At 44.1% G+C, this 12,120-nt stretch overlaps 1 protein-coding gene across 7 annotated transcripts in view; it reads left to right on the top strand.

Annotated features, from left to right (window-relative positions):
* Nucleotides 1-7,188: 7,188 nt before the first annotated feature.
* Rcbtb2 (RCC1 and BTB domain containing protein 2) overlaps nucleotides 7,189-12,120 on the top strand; it is a 42,399-nt gene continuing 37,467 nt past the window's right edge. For 2 of the 7 annotated variants that reach the window (XM_052190968.1, XM_052190965.1), the window contains exon 1: nucleotides 10,785-10,884. The gene's annotated coding sequence lies outside the window, so the exon portion shown is untranslated. Of the gene's footprint in view, nucleotides 7,208-10,784; nucleotides 10,885-11,016; nucleotides 11,036-11,372; nucleotides 11,465-12,120 lie in introns of those variants that run through there. The other 5 variants (XM_052190963.1, XM_052190964.1, XM_052190962.1 and 2 more) reach the window with 5 other exon arrangements.

Here is a 12,120-nt window from a genome sequence, read left to right as displayed (position 1 = left end):
TGAGACACCTTCCCTCCTGTTGGGTTGCCTTGCCCTGCCTAGGTATACAGGCTTTTTCTTTGTCTTACTGTACTTTGTTGTGTTGTGTTTGATTATTGTCCCTTAGAGCCCCGTTCTTTTCTGAAGGGAGATGGATGGGGTGTGGATCTGGGGGAGAGGGAAGGTGAGAGAGAGTTGGCATAATCGAAGGCAAGGGAAACTGATCAGAATATACTATATGAGGGAAAAATTTATTTTCAATTTTTTTAAAAGAGATAGAGTACAAAACTTAATTCATTCAGACAGTAATTTTTATAATGAATTTTGATCATAGACATCCCATAACTTCTATTGAAACCCTTCTTCCTTCCAAATAATTCCCTCCTACTTTCATGCCTTTGTGCATGTTAACTCAAAATGTTATACTCTGCCACATTTGTTAAGACAAGCCCAAATCTACACAGTGCTCTATACCAGAATACTGAAACCCAAGTCAGCATAACAACACTTCACAATTCACTTAGTGATTGTTAGCTTCAAAATATACTTTAAATATTGGATCTATAAATTTTACCCTTATAAACACCATTTGTTCCTCCTACAAAACATACCATATCTGATTAAAAAGGACATTTTACTGAGCATTGTCAGGAGAAGATAAAATGAATTCTGACTAATGTTTTCATCTTGCTCCTGCTTAAGACTCAGAAAAGAGAAGATCTAATGGCAGAATTCAGGATCTGTGTGCCCAGGGTGGAGCGAGGGGTCCTGAGTGTGTCCATAGAAATCCTTTCCTTCAGAGCTTTGATTTTCAGCTAAAACTGAGAGTGGTGATCATAACATCCGTCTTCAGGACAGCTACAGATTGCCACGGGACTGCCCCCTTCCACCGCCTCACTTCAGTTCAGTGTTTACCAGGCAGCCTGCCACTGGCTGTTGGCATGAAGAGAAGACAGGGACCGAGAGAATAAATGTTTTTAGGCAAAACAACCAATACATCTATCTGCATATCTGGAGACAAAATCAGTGTTAGTCACTTAAAACATGTATTGCAAAATTCTCAATCATTTCTCGGAAACTCCTTCATGTAGTAGCAATTCCAAACTTAATTAAATGGAGATCGAGATGGGAAAGTTCACACTCTATTGCTTCCTCTCTTTGTCTGAGTGGTTAGTAACCTATGCATGAGTTGGTTAAAACTGGATTCTTGCCCTTTGTGACTTCAAAGTACCACAGCACCATGGGATAGGTGAATTTTATTTCTCTAGTACTTCCCTTCATCACTAAGAAAACTAACCAAACAAAACAATAACAATAAAAAACACATAATTGTCATGCATTTATGTGTATGTATGTATGTATGTATGTATGTATGTATGTATGTATTAAGATGGAGTTCTGTACCTCTTGATTCCCACTTCAGTATAATAAACAGTGTGCCCACTGGCTATCCATTAAAATAGGCCCAGCTACAATGTATATGAGATCTATAAAAGCAGTGGCTTGAAGTAGGCAGATGCCAACTCTCATCACTAGAGACCTAGGTTCTTTCTAGAATGCCACTGTTCTTTTTGACATACATCCCATCTCCTGGTCCAAGAGGCTACTCTAGATCTAGCCTCCACATCCAGAGTCTGACCAAAGAGGAGGAAAGGGAGAAGAAGCATATCCCCAGCTCTAAGGACATCTTCCAGAAGCTGATTATGTCACCTCATGCTTACAGCTCCTTTCCAGACATGGCCAGATGCCATATCTAGTTACAGGGGCAGCTGAGACACAGAGCTTTCATTCTAGGTGGCTGGTACCCAGGAAAATATTGGGACTTCTATTACAAGGATTGCTGCTGCATTAGAACCAATTACTCCTGTGATCCCATCTTCCTACCTTCCTTGCTTCCCTTCCCAAACGAGAGAGTATCAGTTTGATTCCAAAACAATGTCTGGGTCAGGCTTACTCTTGGGAGGAACCATTGCACAGGAAAAAGTTTCATACGTGGATACACGGAAGCAACCTCCACAAGGGTACAACTTCATGTCCTCCTCCCATGTCTCTGGACTGGTAAAGTATTCAGGCTTGGTCTAAAACTCCCACCAGCAAGACCTTCTATAATCTTACCAAACCACTAAACACACCCTTCCAAAATCACCTTCTAACACTGCTGAACTGGGATTCACTTTCCAATGCATGGACTCGCATGAATACATTTTGGTTTATAGCATAGCCTTACCCAAACTATACAGAACTGAGAAAGACTTCTTTAAAGGAAGAGATGCTGTGACCAAATGTGCCAGTTGATATGGTTTGAGTACATATTGTTGGCCATTGGTTTATGTTGAAGGATTGGTCCTCAGCCGGCGGTGCTATTGGGGGAGGTGGGATTGGTTGGAGAAAGAAGACTGTTGAGGACATGCCCCTGAAAGATAAATGGCACCCAGTCCCTTTCTCTCTCTGGAAGCTTCCTGTCTGCCTCCAGTCACACAGCTTTCTCTGCTATGTGCCTACCTCCTTTATTGTTTTCCTTGCTGCAGGCTCAGACCAATAGATCCAGCCAACATTAGACCCAAAACCTCCAAAACTGTGAGCTAAAATAAAATATTTCCCCTGTTTTAAGTTGTTTTCCCGGGTATTTGTCACACTAGCAAAACCTAATATATTAGTCAATGAAAACAAAACAAAAGCCTAACTCCAATCCACTCTATTACGTTTCCTGATTTTTAAGATGAGATCACTAATCCAGAACTGAACAATCAGTACACTCTAGTCACTGCTGAAGTGGAGAATGGATAGTGTGGAGAAGTAGAAACTGACCTATCATATCTAGAAGGCCTCTCAGAGCTGCACAGATGGCTTTCTCATCTAATGTGCCCAAGTTCTGTCTCTAGTACCCATGTCAAGTGTCTCACCACCACCTGTCACTAGGAGATCTGAATTTCATAGAACTTGTATTCACAAGTGCACATACATCTTACACATGCACACATACACACACACACACACACACACACACACACACTTAAAAATAAAATGAATATTTGAGAAGTTATAGTTATAATTAAGCCTATCTGTATATTAAGGCATAATTCATCATGTTAGCCTTCTTTTTTTTAGATTTATTTATTTATTTGTTTGTTTGTTTATTTATTTATTATATGTAAGTACACTATAGCTGTCTTCAGACATCCCAGAAGAGGGCATCAGATCTCATTACCAGATGGTTGTGAGCCACCATGTGGATGCTGGGATTTGAACTCAGGACCTTTGGAAGAACAGTTAGTGCTCTTAACCACTGAGCTATCTCTCCAGCCCCCATGTTAGCCTTCTGATACTGCAGTGACAAGCCCAAGTTGAATGGAATTTTTGTGTCCTCATGAAATAAATGTCTCCATTGAGATCTGTATTTGTTGCCTAAATATAGTGAGAGATTTAAAGGAAGTGAATACTCTCAATCTAATTTTTTTAAGAATTCATCTTATATCGTTACTATCTGACGATATGGTGTCCAAGTTACGCTGTATGACTCATTTTCTCATTTCTGTAATATCTTGTAGGAAGTGCTGAATTTAAAGACACTTGGGTTTAGATCTCAGTTCAATTTGAACAAGTCAGGTCACTGACCTTGTCGAGCTTAAGATTATCATGCATAACCCGAGGACTGCATCACAGTGCTTATTTCATGGAGTCACTGTGAGGCTTAAAACAGGTCACATGTGGTGACTTGTACCTTAGCACAATGACTGTCACTCAGATGTGATCATTATTATTGTGATTAATTGTGCCTGTACTGAATATACAGTAGGTACCCAATGGATATCTATTTCTCTTTAACAGGAATTCTTTTTGTCATGGTCCATATACATCAGATCATTTTCCATGTACAGGTCATAGCTGACTTCTGTTTCAAGGTCAAAGTAGTTCAGGGAAAAGGAAATGCAGAGAGATGGTTTTGGAGACTAGACACTGAAAACACCAACCTTTTGCCTGAAACCTAGTGTTGTCCTATAATCAGAGTATCTGTGGTCAGAAGAAAGTCATGAACTTACTTGTGCTGACTTCCTAGCTTTTACACCAAAGCATGATCCTTCATCCTGCAGGACACACAGCCAAAGGGATCCCCAGACCCAAGTTTTCCAAGGAGGCAGGAAAGACCGTCATGGGTAATAATCATCCCCTACCCTCAAGCACTGAATGAGGAGGGGTTGGTGGAGTTCTTGAGCTCAGGAATCCCTCTGAACTTTTAGGCAGATATGGAAGACTCCTCTGAACCATGAACTAGTTCAAGGTATCTCACTAGAGGAGGAAAACAAGGACTCATGGGAGCTAATGACGAACAGAAAGACTGGTTAAACACGGTCCTGGACCTTTTGGTCAGAATGGAAGAACTTTGGCCATAAATGCTAAAGAAAGAGAAGGAATTTCAGGACATTCAACACTGGGTGTCACTGCCAAATCCTAATCAAGGAGAAGTCCAAAAGAAATACCAGGCAGAAAAGTAGGCTGGGATGAGAGAGAGAGCAGGGCGGAACATCAGCCAAAGCCATAGGGTCAAGTGGCATTCTGTCACATCTTCCTAGTTTCTAGTTGCTGTTGTTATTTTTAAAGCCAGGGTATTATTATGTAGACCTGGCTGGCCTGAAGCTCAATATGTTCCTCAGACTGACCTTGAACTTAGAGTGATCCTCCTGCCTCTGCACCAACCCTCTCAGTCTTTTTGGTTTCTTGATAATAAAGGTCCTGCCAGATTGTCAGTACCACTGGGGCCTGTGGACTGGTAACTGATTCTAAGGTGCTGATGCTGCTCCTGATTTCTTCTCTGTATTGCTCTAATATCCCCTGGAAGAAGGGTCAGCTACCCTGTCACTGATGATGCTGGAATAGAAGTCAGTCCACACATCAGCTAGGCTGCTCCAGAAGACAGAGCTAGGAGCTTTCTGAAGTCTTTCTCCCAATTTTAATTTTGGAGCTCAGACCTATCACATAGAAATGTATTTATTTTTTAGACAGGCTCTGTCTGTATAGCCCTGGCTCTCCTGGAACTCACTATGTAGATTAGGCTGGCCCTGCCTTAGCCTCCAAAGTGCTGGGGTTCAATGTGTGCAGCAACATGCCTGGCTATTTATTTATTTCAGCAGGGATTCCTGTAGCCCAGACTGTCCTCAAACTTGTTTATATAGCCTAGGATGACTCTGAATTTCTGACCCTCCAACATCCAACTCTTGAGTACTTGGATTATAGCTATGTACAATCACAGCGAGTATATGCGGTGCTGGAGATCAAAATCAGGGCTTTGTGTATGTGAGGCAAGCACTTTACAAACTGAGTTACTTCCTAAGCCTCCACATGTAAAAATATTTCAAGGTATAAAAATAATTAAAATATCCCTTCTGTTCCTCCTTCCTTTGAGATGTGCGTGAGATCATCAGTTCGGAGTGTATTTGGTCGGAGCTTTGGAAACTTGATACTCAGCCCTGAAACTGTGATGAGCCATTAGTCCCATGGTTTCTTTAGTGACTTGGTCTGAAGCACCAACTCCTAGTTCTGAGCAAAAGCAATTTTGAGGTGCTTTCTGGTGACTGGCTCTGAGGGTCTCCAGTTTCAGCCTTCCCCTCAGGTTGCAGGTTTGTAACAGTGTCCTCTCTAGGCTCACAGTGGCTCAGGCTTAGCTGGCTTGGCTGGTTTGGTCATTTTCAGGGTTTTGGGGTTTTTTGTTGTTGTTGGGGTTTTTTTGTTTGTTTTTTGTTGTTGTTGTTTTGTTGTTGTTGTTGTTGTTGTTAGAGAGAAGCCCCTGAAAAGCCCCTGATAAAACTTGAAGGCAGTCTGTTCCAACGTTCCAGAGGTCACAGAATGCTCTATGGTAAATTCCTGAGGACCACTTCACTGGGGACCTTGAGGGTAGGACAGGAAAGAATGGCAGGACTGTCTAATGCAGGTAGGCTGCTGTATTTCTACTGAGATCAAGGCCACATGTCTATTTGTAAGTAGGGATGTAATTCCCAGTGTCATCTGTCAGGTGAATGGGTGGATTTATCTAACTAAAGCACAAACTAGCAGATGACCTGGCTGGGACTTTTGCCACATCCATACTGGCTGCAAGAGTGAACTATTGCTCCTAAGAGCTCTGACCTGGCCCTGGACAGAGAAAAGCTTGTTCCCAGTTTTCCTGCGCCTGCTGAGATACCACAGTCAGGCTCTGAGAGAACAAGAGGCCAAGGCTGGGGACAACGTAAGTATCTGCTTGATCAGTACTTTGTCGTTTCTGTCTCAAAGCTCTTCCCTGGGTTTGCCTGGACGCCTCCGACCAGCTCATGGTTTGCTTCCCTACACCCACACCCTTTCCGCTGCCCCTCTCCAGATGCTCTGGAACTGTCTTCACAGCCCCATTTCATGTGCTTCTGGCATTTTCAACTTCAGTACCAAATCCAGCAGAGCAAAGTAACCTCCTACACTTTCCACAGAAGCTGTTCTAATGTTATTAGGATATGGGACATGCAATGCTGGCTCAGTGTCCTTTGTCACTGTGTGATGGACTGATAAGATCTGTCATGCAGAGTCATACTATAGAAAGAAAAGTTTTATTCTGGAAGCCTTGCATTTGTATGTGGGGGACAGGGTATGCATGGATGTGTGTGTGTGCATTCAGTGCTTGCCCACTGATACATGTATGGAAGCCACAGGTGAACAATGGGTATCTTTCTCTAGCACTCTCCTCTTATCATTACTTGAGATGGGTCTCTCTCTCTGATCCTGGAGTTGGCTCTTTGGCTAGACTCTGGAAGTAAAACATTTTCTGCTTGATGATCATGCCATGAGAAAATCATGTATGCAGGAAAACAAAGACTCGTTTTTAAAAAGTCTTCATTTATTTTTGGTCAGTGTCTTACTATGTAGATCAAACTGGCCTTGAACTCATAGAAATTCACTGCTTTCTGCCCTAGTACTGCTGGCATAAAAGGCATGTACCACCATACCTGGCAAAAAGGGACTTTTATGATGATACTACGTATTGGGGAAAAGCTCATAAAAAAGTAACATAAAAAAATATAGGAATTGCTTGGAATCATTCTTTTAAAGAACTGGGCAATGAGCCTGGCTCCAGACGCCTCCGGTGAACTTCCTTTCCTGGTCTATGGCCTATACTAGTCACATGCCTGTCTTAGACACTGCCAAGAATGGCCTGGTGTGACCAACTCAGAAGCTATGAATTCTTTTCTGTGATCAGCTAAATTACCGTGTAAGTAGAAATCAGGGCTCTCCGAAGGAGATTCGGGATGAAATATTTGAATTTACAGTTATATCAAATACCTTTTAACCTGGCTAGTGAGGCTTGGAGAATGTTAGTGGATAGAATCATTATTTTGAAAACTGGCAAATTAAGAGGAAGAGCCAGAAGCTACTTCTGCTTTTTTCTGTGTGACTGGGAGTCATCGAGAAAGGGCATCTCTCTTTATTAACATATTCCAGCTAGTAAGTTAACAAGAAACAATACGATATTACCATTCCCAACATCTACTGAGTGCGTGGGTGTAGGCGCTGAGCATCAACAACTATCACTGTTAGAGGAAGAAATGATCCTAGTTACATGCCACAGTGAAAGGAGTCACTGCTGCCTCAGAAATGAGCCTGCAACAAACAAACAAACAAACAAACAAACCCTAACAGTCAAGACTCTATATGGTGAGTATGGGAGGTATATTCAGGAAAATTAAATTTTGGAGAAAACAGAGGACAAGTAACTTGATTTCTTCAATTAAAAAATTGCATGGAATAGAAGAGGCAGGAGATGGAACCTATAGATTAAAAGGGAGATGTGAGGATTATAATCTGATCACTGTGTCCGAGTTCCTTCCAGTCCCAAGTCAACCTGCTAGGGAATCATGGTACTCTTTAAGTAGTGAGGACTTAGACCATGACAGAGTGCTGGATGGCCTAGGAACCAGTGTAAGTTTTTGTGGGTGTGATAACATTTTGATTAGAATTTTTAAGATTCTTTATCTTTTAGAGATATTCACTGAAATACTGGTAGATGAATAAGATGTTTCAATATAACATCTTATATTGGTGGGGAGAAGAAAATACTAATAAAACAAGGTGGGTCACACAGTACTGACTGTTGAATGAATCTCCCCTTTATTTTCCTGGTTAATTATTCTAACATATTTTTTACTTTTTCCTAAAATTGGTAAGAAAAAGTGTGGCTTTTGATCTGCCATGCTTTAATTTACTCAAATATTCTATATATTTATAGGATAAATATATAGGTTATTTCCGGAGTGTATTATGCGAATGATGGTGTCCTTTCTTTTTCATGTGTGAGAACCTGGTAGCCAGTTACAGAGTGGGCCTGTCGGATGTGCTGAGGTCACAGGGAAGGGATGAGACTCTGGGGAGCTCCCTTACCCTTTAGTTACATCAGGACAGGGCTAGCCTTTCCACAGTGAGGGGACAAGTGTGGTCTACCGAGTGAGAGCAAGCCTTTAGCAGATACCAGGTCTTCTGATGGTGTCACCTTGGGCTTCTTGACTCCCAGAAATGTGACACTGAGGTTTTGGTGACAGCAGCCTGAATGGACAGATGCCATGTTCTCCAGTTGTAACCAACGCCGCAGTGACTATCCTTCGACCTGTCTTACACCAGGAAAGTCCTGGTCGTCGTGAAACTGTTAAGGCAAAGGGCCGAATGTCTACCAGAAATGACTTCCTCTAACAAGCCACACTTTGTTACATTTTCAAAATATTTAGGTAACCCTAGGCTTTGGCTAGCATCTCACTGGCTTTGTGGATTAATTTTAGAATAGACTCCTTCCTAAGGACAAGGGTCTTCACTTTGCCGTGCCCCCCACCCCCGGGTAGTTTTAGTTCTCCTCGATGATTATATGTTGACTTTGTAACTAAAGGAGTGAACTACCCCAGCTCCGTGACAACTCTGCCTTCTAGGACAGATATCCACAAACACCTTTGATTTTAATTTCAGTCCATTTCCTAAAGGTTTCAAAGTATGGTTAGGTCAGGCCCAAAGTGGGAATAGTTCAGGTAGTGTTTATCCAGAGATCTAGGGGAGCCCAATCCTGGTGGCCTGCATGTCTGAAGTCTCTAGATACATACTACGCAAAGCGGACAAGATCAGTTTCAGGCTGGATGCAGGCTCATGTTAATTAAGCTGGTGCAAATTAGATCACAACATTGTACCCTAAACATCTACAATACTCTGAGCCAAAACCTGCCTGTCAACCCGCTCTGCCTGCCCTGTCCTAGAGCCCCATCCTCAACCTAGGTCCTTGTTCTTAAAATACTGGGAAAGACTCCTTTAGAGCACACCACTGACCAAAATGTGTGCAATAGTCAAAGAGCATTTTGTTTGGCACCTTGCCATTTCAGGCACAAGGAAGAAAGAGCTGAAGAGACGAAAATATCCCCTGCCTTTTTGGGGAGGGGTCCGAATGTTTTCTTTTCCCTCAAGCTTTACCTGGGGCAGTGAAAAAGATCACTTCCAGAGCCTATCAGTAAACAGGTGAACAGACAGTGCACCACCTCAGCTCCGTGACAACTCTGCCTTCTAGGACAGACTCTACAAATGCCTTTGAATTGAACTCATCAAATACTGATAAAAAACATGGTGGTACATGCCTACAACCACAGTTGAGGGACTGGTTGGTACCAAGAGTTGAAGGTCAGTTTTAGCCATTTGTTCTCAAAAAACTTTTTGGAAAGGAGCTGTGTGTATAATTGCATCACCTAAAGCATCTGCTCCGGTTTCAGGTCTCATGGTCCATCCCCATCATCCTCCATCAGGGTACTATGGAGAAGCAGCAACTATATCCCTGTACCTCTTAGATACACTCTTAAGAGGTTTATTATTGAGTGAATGTAGCCATTTACTAAATGTTTCTTTGATTAAAAGGACTGTTGAATTCTTTACCACTTTAGTCAATCAAAACTTGCCTACTTCTTTGAAATATTTATAAGAATAACTTTCTTACCGCTGTAACATATTTATACCAATGAAATAATCCCTGTATTGATCATGGTATTTACTGTTGGATCCTATTTGATGATACTTTATTTAGGAGTTAAAAAATATATCATCTTTGTCAGGCTTTGTTAGCAGCATGTTTTGTGAGATATTAGTCTGTCAAATGCTCCATTTTAAAGGCAAAGATTTTGGGTCCATAAACTATTACATGACACACCAATCTCACATTTCTTTTCCAGCCTTCCACATCTAGTCCTAACTTCATTTTCCCTTCTCTTTAAGCCCAGCCCATTGTTACACTAAGTTCACAGACTGTTGGTTGTTTAGCCTAAGCTGAACTTTCAGCCTCCAGACAGTGAACTTGCTCAAGACAAAGGATCATGCCTGCCTCTTTAAAAAGTCCTTTGTGGATCCTGTGACCCAGCTTGCAGTTACACTACTAAGGCCTTTATTATTTGACCCACTTTTTAAAGTCATCTGGAAAGAAACCACGTGGTCAAGAGGTAAAAGAGGCCCTGTGGAATGAAGAGATGGATTTGAGTCACCCCTAAAGGGACAGCCCGAGGCAAATTACCCAATCTCCATTGTCTTCCCCTAAACTGTCTAATATATAGAGAGTACACAATGTTTTAATATATGTATATACTGTGATCAAGCAAGAGGAGGAGGGGGAGAGGCTACGGAGTTTGAGGCTAGCTTCGGCTAATACTGAGACCCTGTTCCAAAGCCATAGCGTTATGTATTCTCTTAGCAATTCTAGTGTACACTGTTCATAACGGTAGCCACTATGTAGCACAGCAGCTTTCTTTCTGAGCTTGCTCCTCCTAACTGAAATTTGATCACTAGCCCCACAGGCTCCCTTTTCCCTAGTCCCAGTAACCACCTCTCTACTCCCTGTTGGCGCGACTTGACTTTTTCAGTGCTCCATAAATGAGATCCGTAAGTATTTGTGCTGTGTGCCTATTTGCTTAACATCCTCCAGGTTCCTTCCATATCGTCCCAGGTGACAGAATTTCCTTCATTTTAAAACCGGACAGCTCTCTGAGCCCTCAAACAACAGACAATGAGGTGGGCCTCCTGGATGGAGTTGGTAAGACTGGACTAGCGCGCGCAGAATGCAATTAGCCTCTTATTTCGCAGCAAGCAGGAAAACCAACGTCTTTGAATGTAAGACCTAAAACTAGAGAGACGCAGGTCCCCCGAAATCTGGGCACTAAACTAGAAAGCGGGGTACGGCACAGGGTCCCCAGGGTCGCCGGTCCCGGCAGAGGGAGGAGGGGCGCAGAGCGCGGCCCCATCCCTTCTCTTTGTCCCCCTCCCCTTCCCTCGCTCCCCTGAACTCTCCAACCCCTCCCCTGGTTTCTCTTCCCGCTGCCGCGGCCCCCTCCTCCCCGCACGGCTGAACTCGAGCTCAGCCCGCCGAGCCGGGCCGCTTCAGGGGGAGGCGCCAAGTGTCTGCCGTTCTTGGCCCCGGGCGAGCAGTCCCCGCTGCCGGGAGCGGAGAGGACGCGGCGCGGAGGTAAGCCTGCGTGTGGGCGGCAGGCGCGGGCGGGCCCTGGGGGCGAAGGCAGGGCGGAGGCCTCACCCTGCGCCCGACCCGGTGCGCAGCCGCTGCGGGGGCAGGGCGCAGCGCCAACCCACCCGGGCAAGGGCCGGGGCCGGCGCGCACGCGCGAGCCCGTGGGCGAGGTCGCTGCCGTGGTTCTGGGTTCACGTCCCTTCTCGGGCCCTGGGACAGCGTAGCGTTGCGCATGCGCGCAGGCCCAGCCTGGGGTCCGTTTCCGAAGCAATGGCTGTAGGATTCCCGCTTCCAGCCTGGGGGGAGCCCTGTCCCCGGTGTCGCCATCCCTAGCTGTGCCGTTTCCAGGTCTTTCCGCTCTTTCCCGCCCGGAGCCGCCTCGCTGGCTCAATGGGGACGCGTGCTTTAGGCCTTTGGCCCCGAAGTGGCGGGATGGCGGGGAAGGCCTGGCCGTCCTGAGGGTTTTCAGCCTTTGGACTCTGCTCAGGCCGGAAGTGGAAGGGGTTAGAAGTGGAAAAACTTTCCCAGTGCCCCTTCCTGGCAGAGATGAAACTTCCGCCTGGGTTGAAGATAGGTTTACAAGCGACTTTTTGCTTGCCTTTCTTTCCAAGGTAAAGATTTAACTCGGCCTGTAACAAAGGACACAAAGATGCTTTT

Source organism: Apodemus sylvaticus, chromosome 8 (assembly GCF_947179515.1).
Source record: "Apodemus sylvaticus chromosome 8, mApoSyl1.1, whole genome shotgun sequence".
Lineage (NCBI taxonomy): Eukaryota > Metazoa > Chordata > Mammalia > Rodentia > Muridae > Apodemus > Apodemus sylvaticus.
The sequence above is the reverse complement of the archived record's forward strand: the minus strand, read 5'-3'. Positions and strand labels throughout refer to the sequence as shown.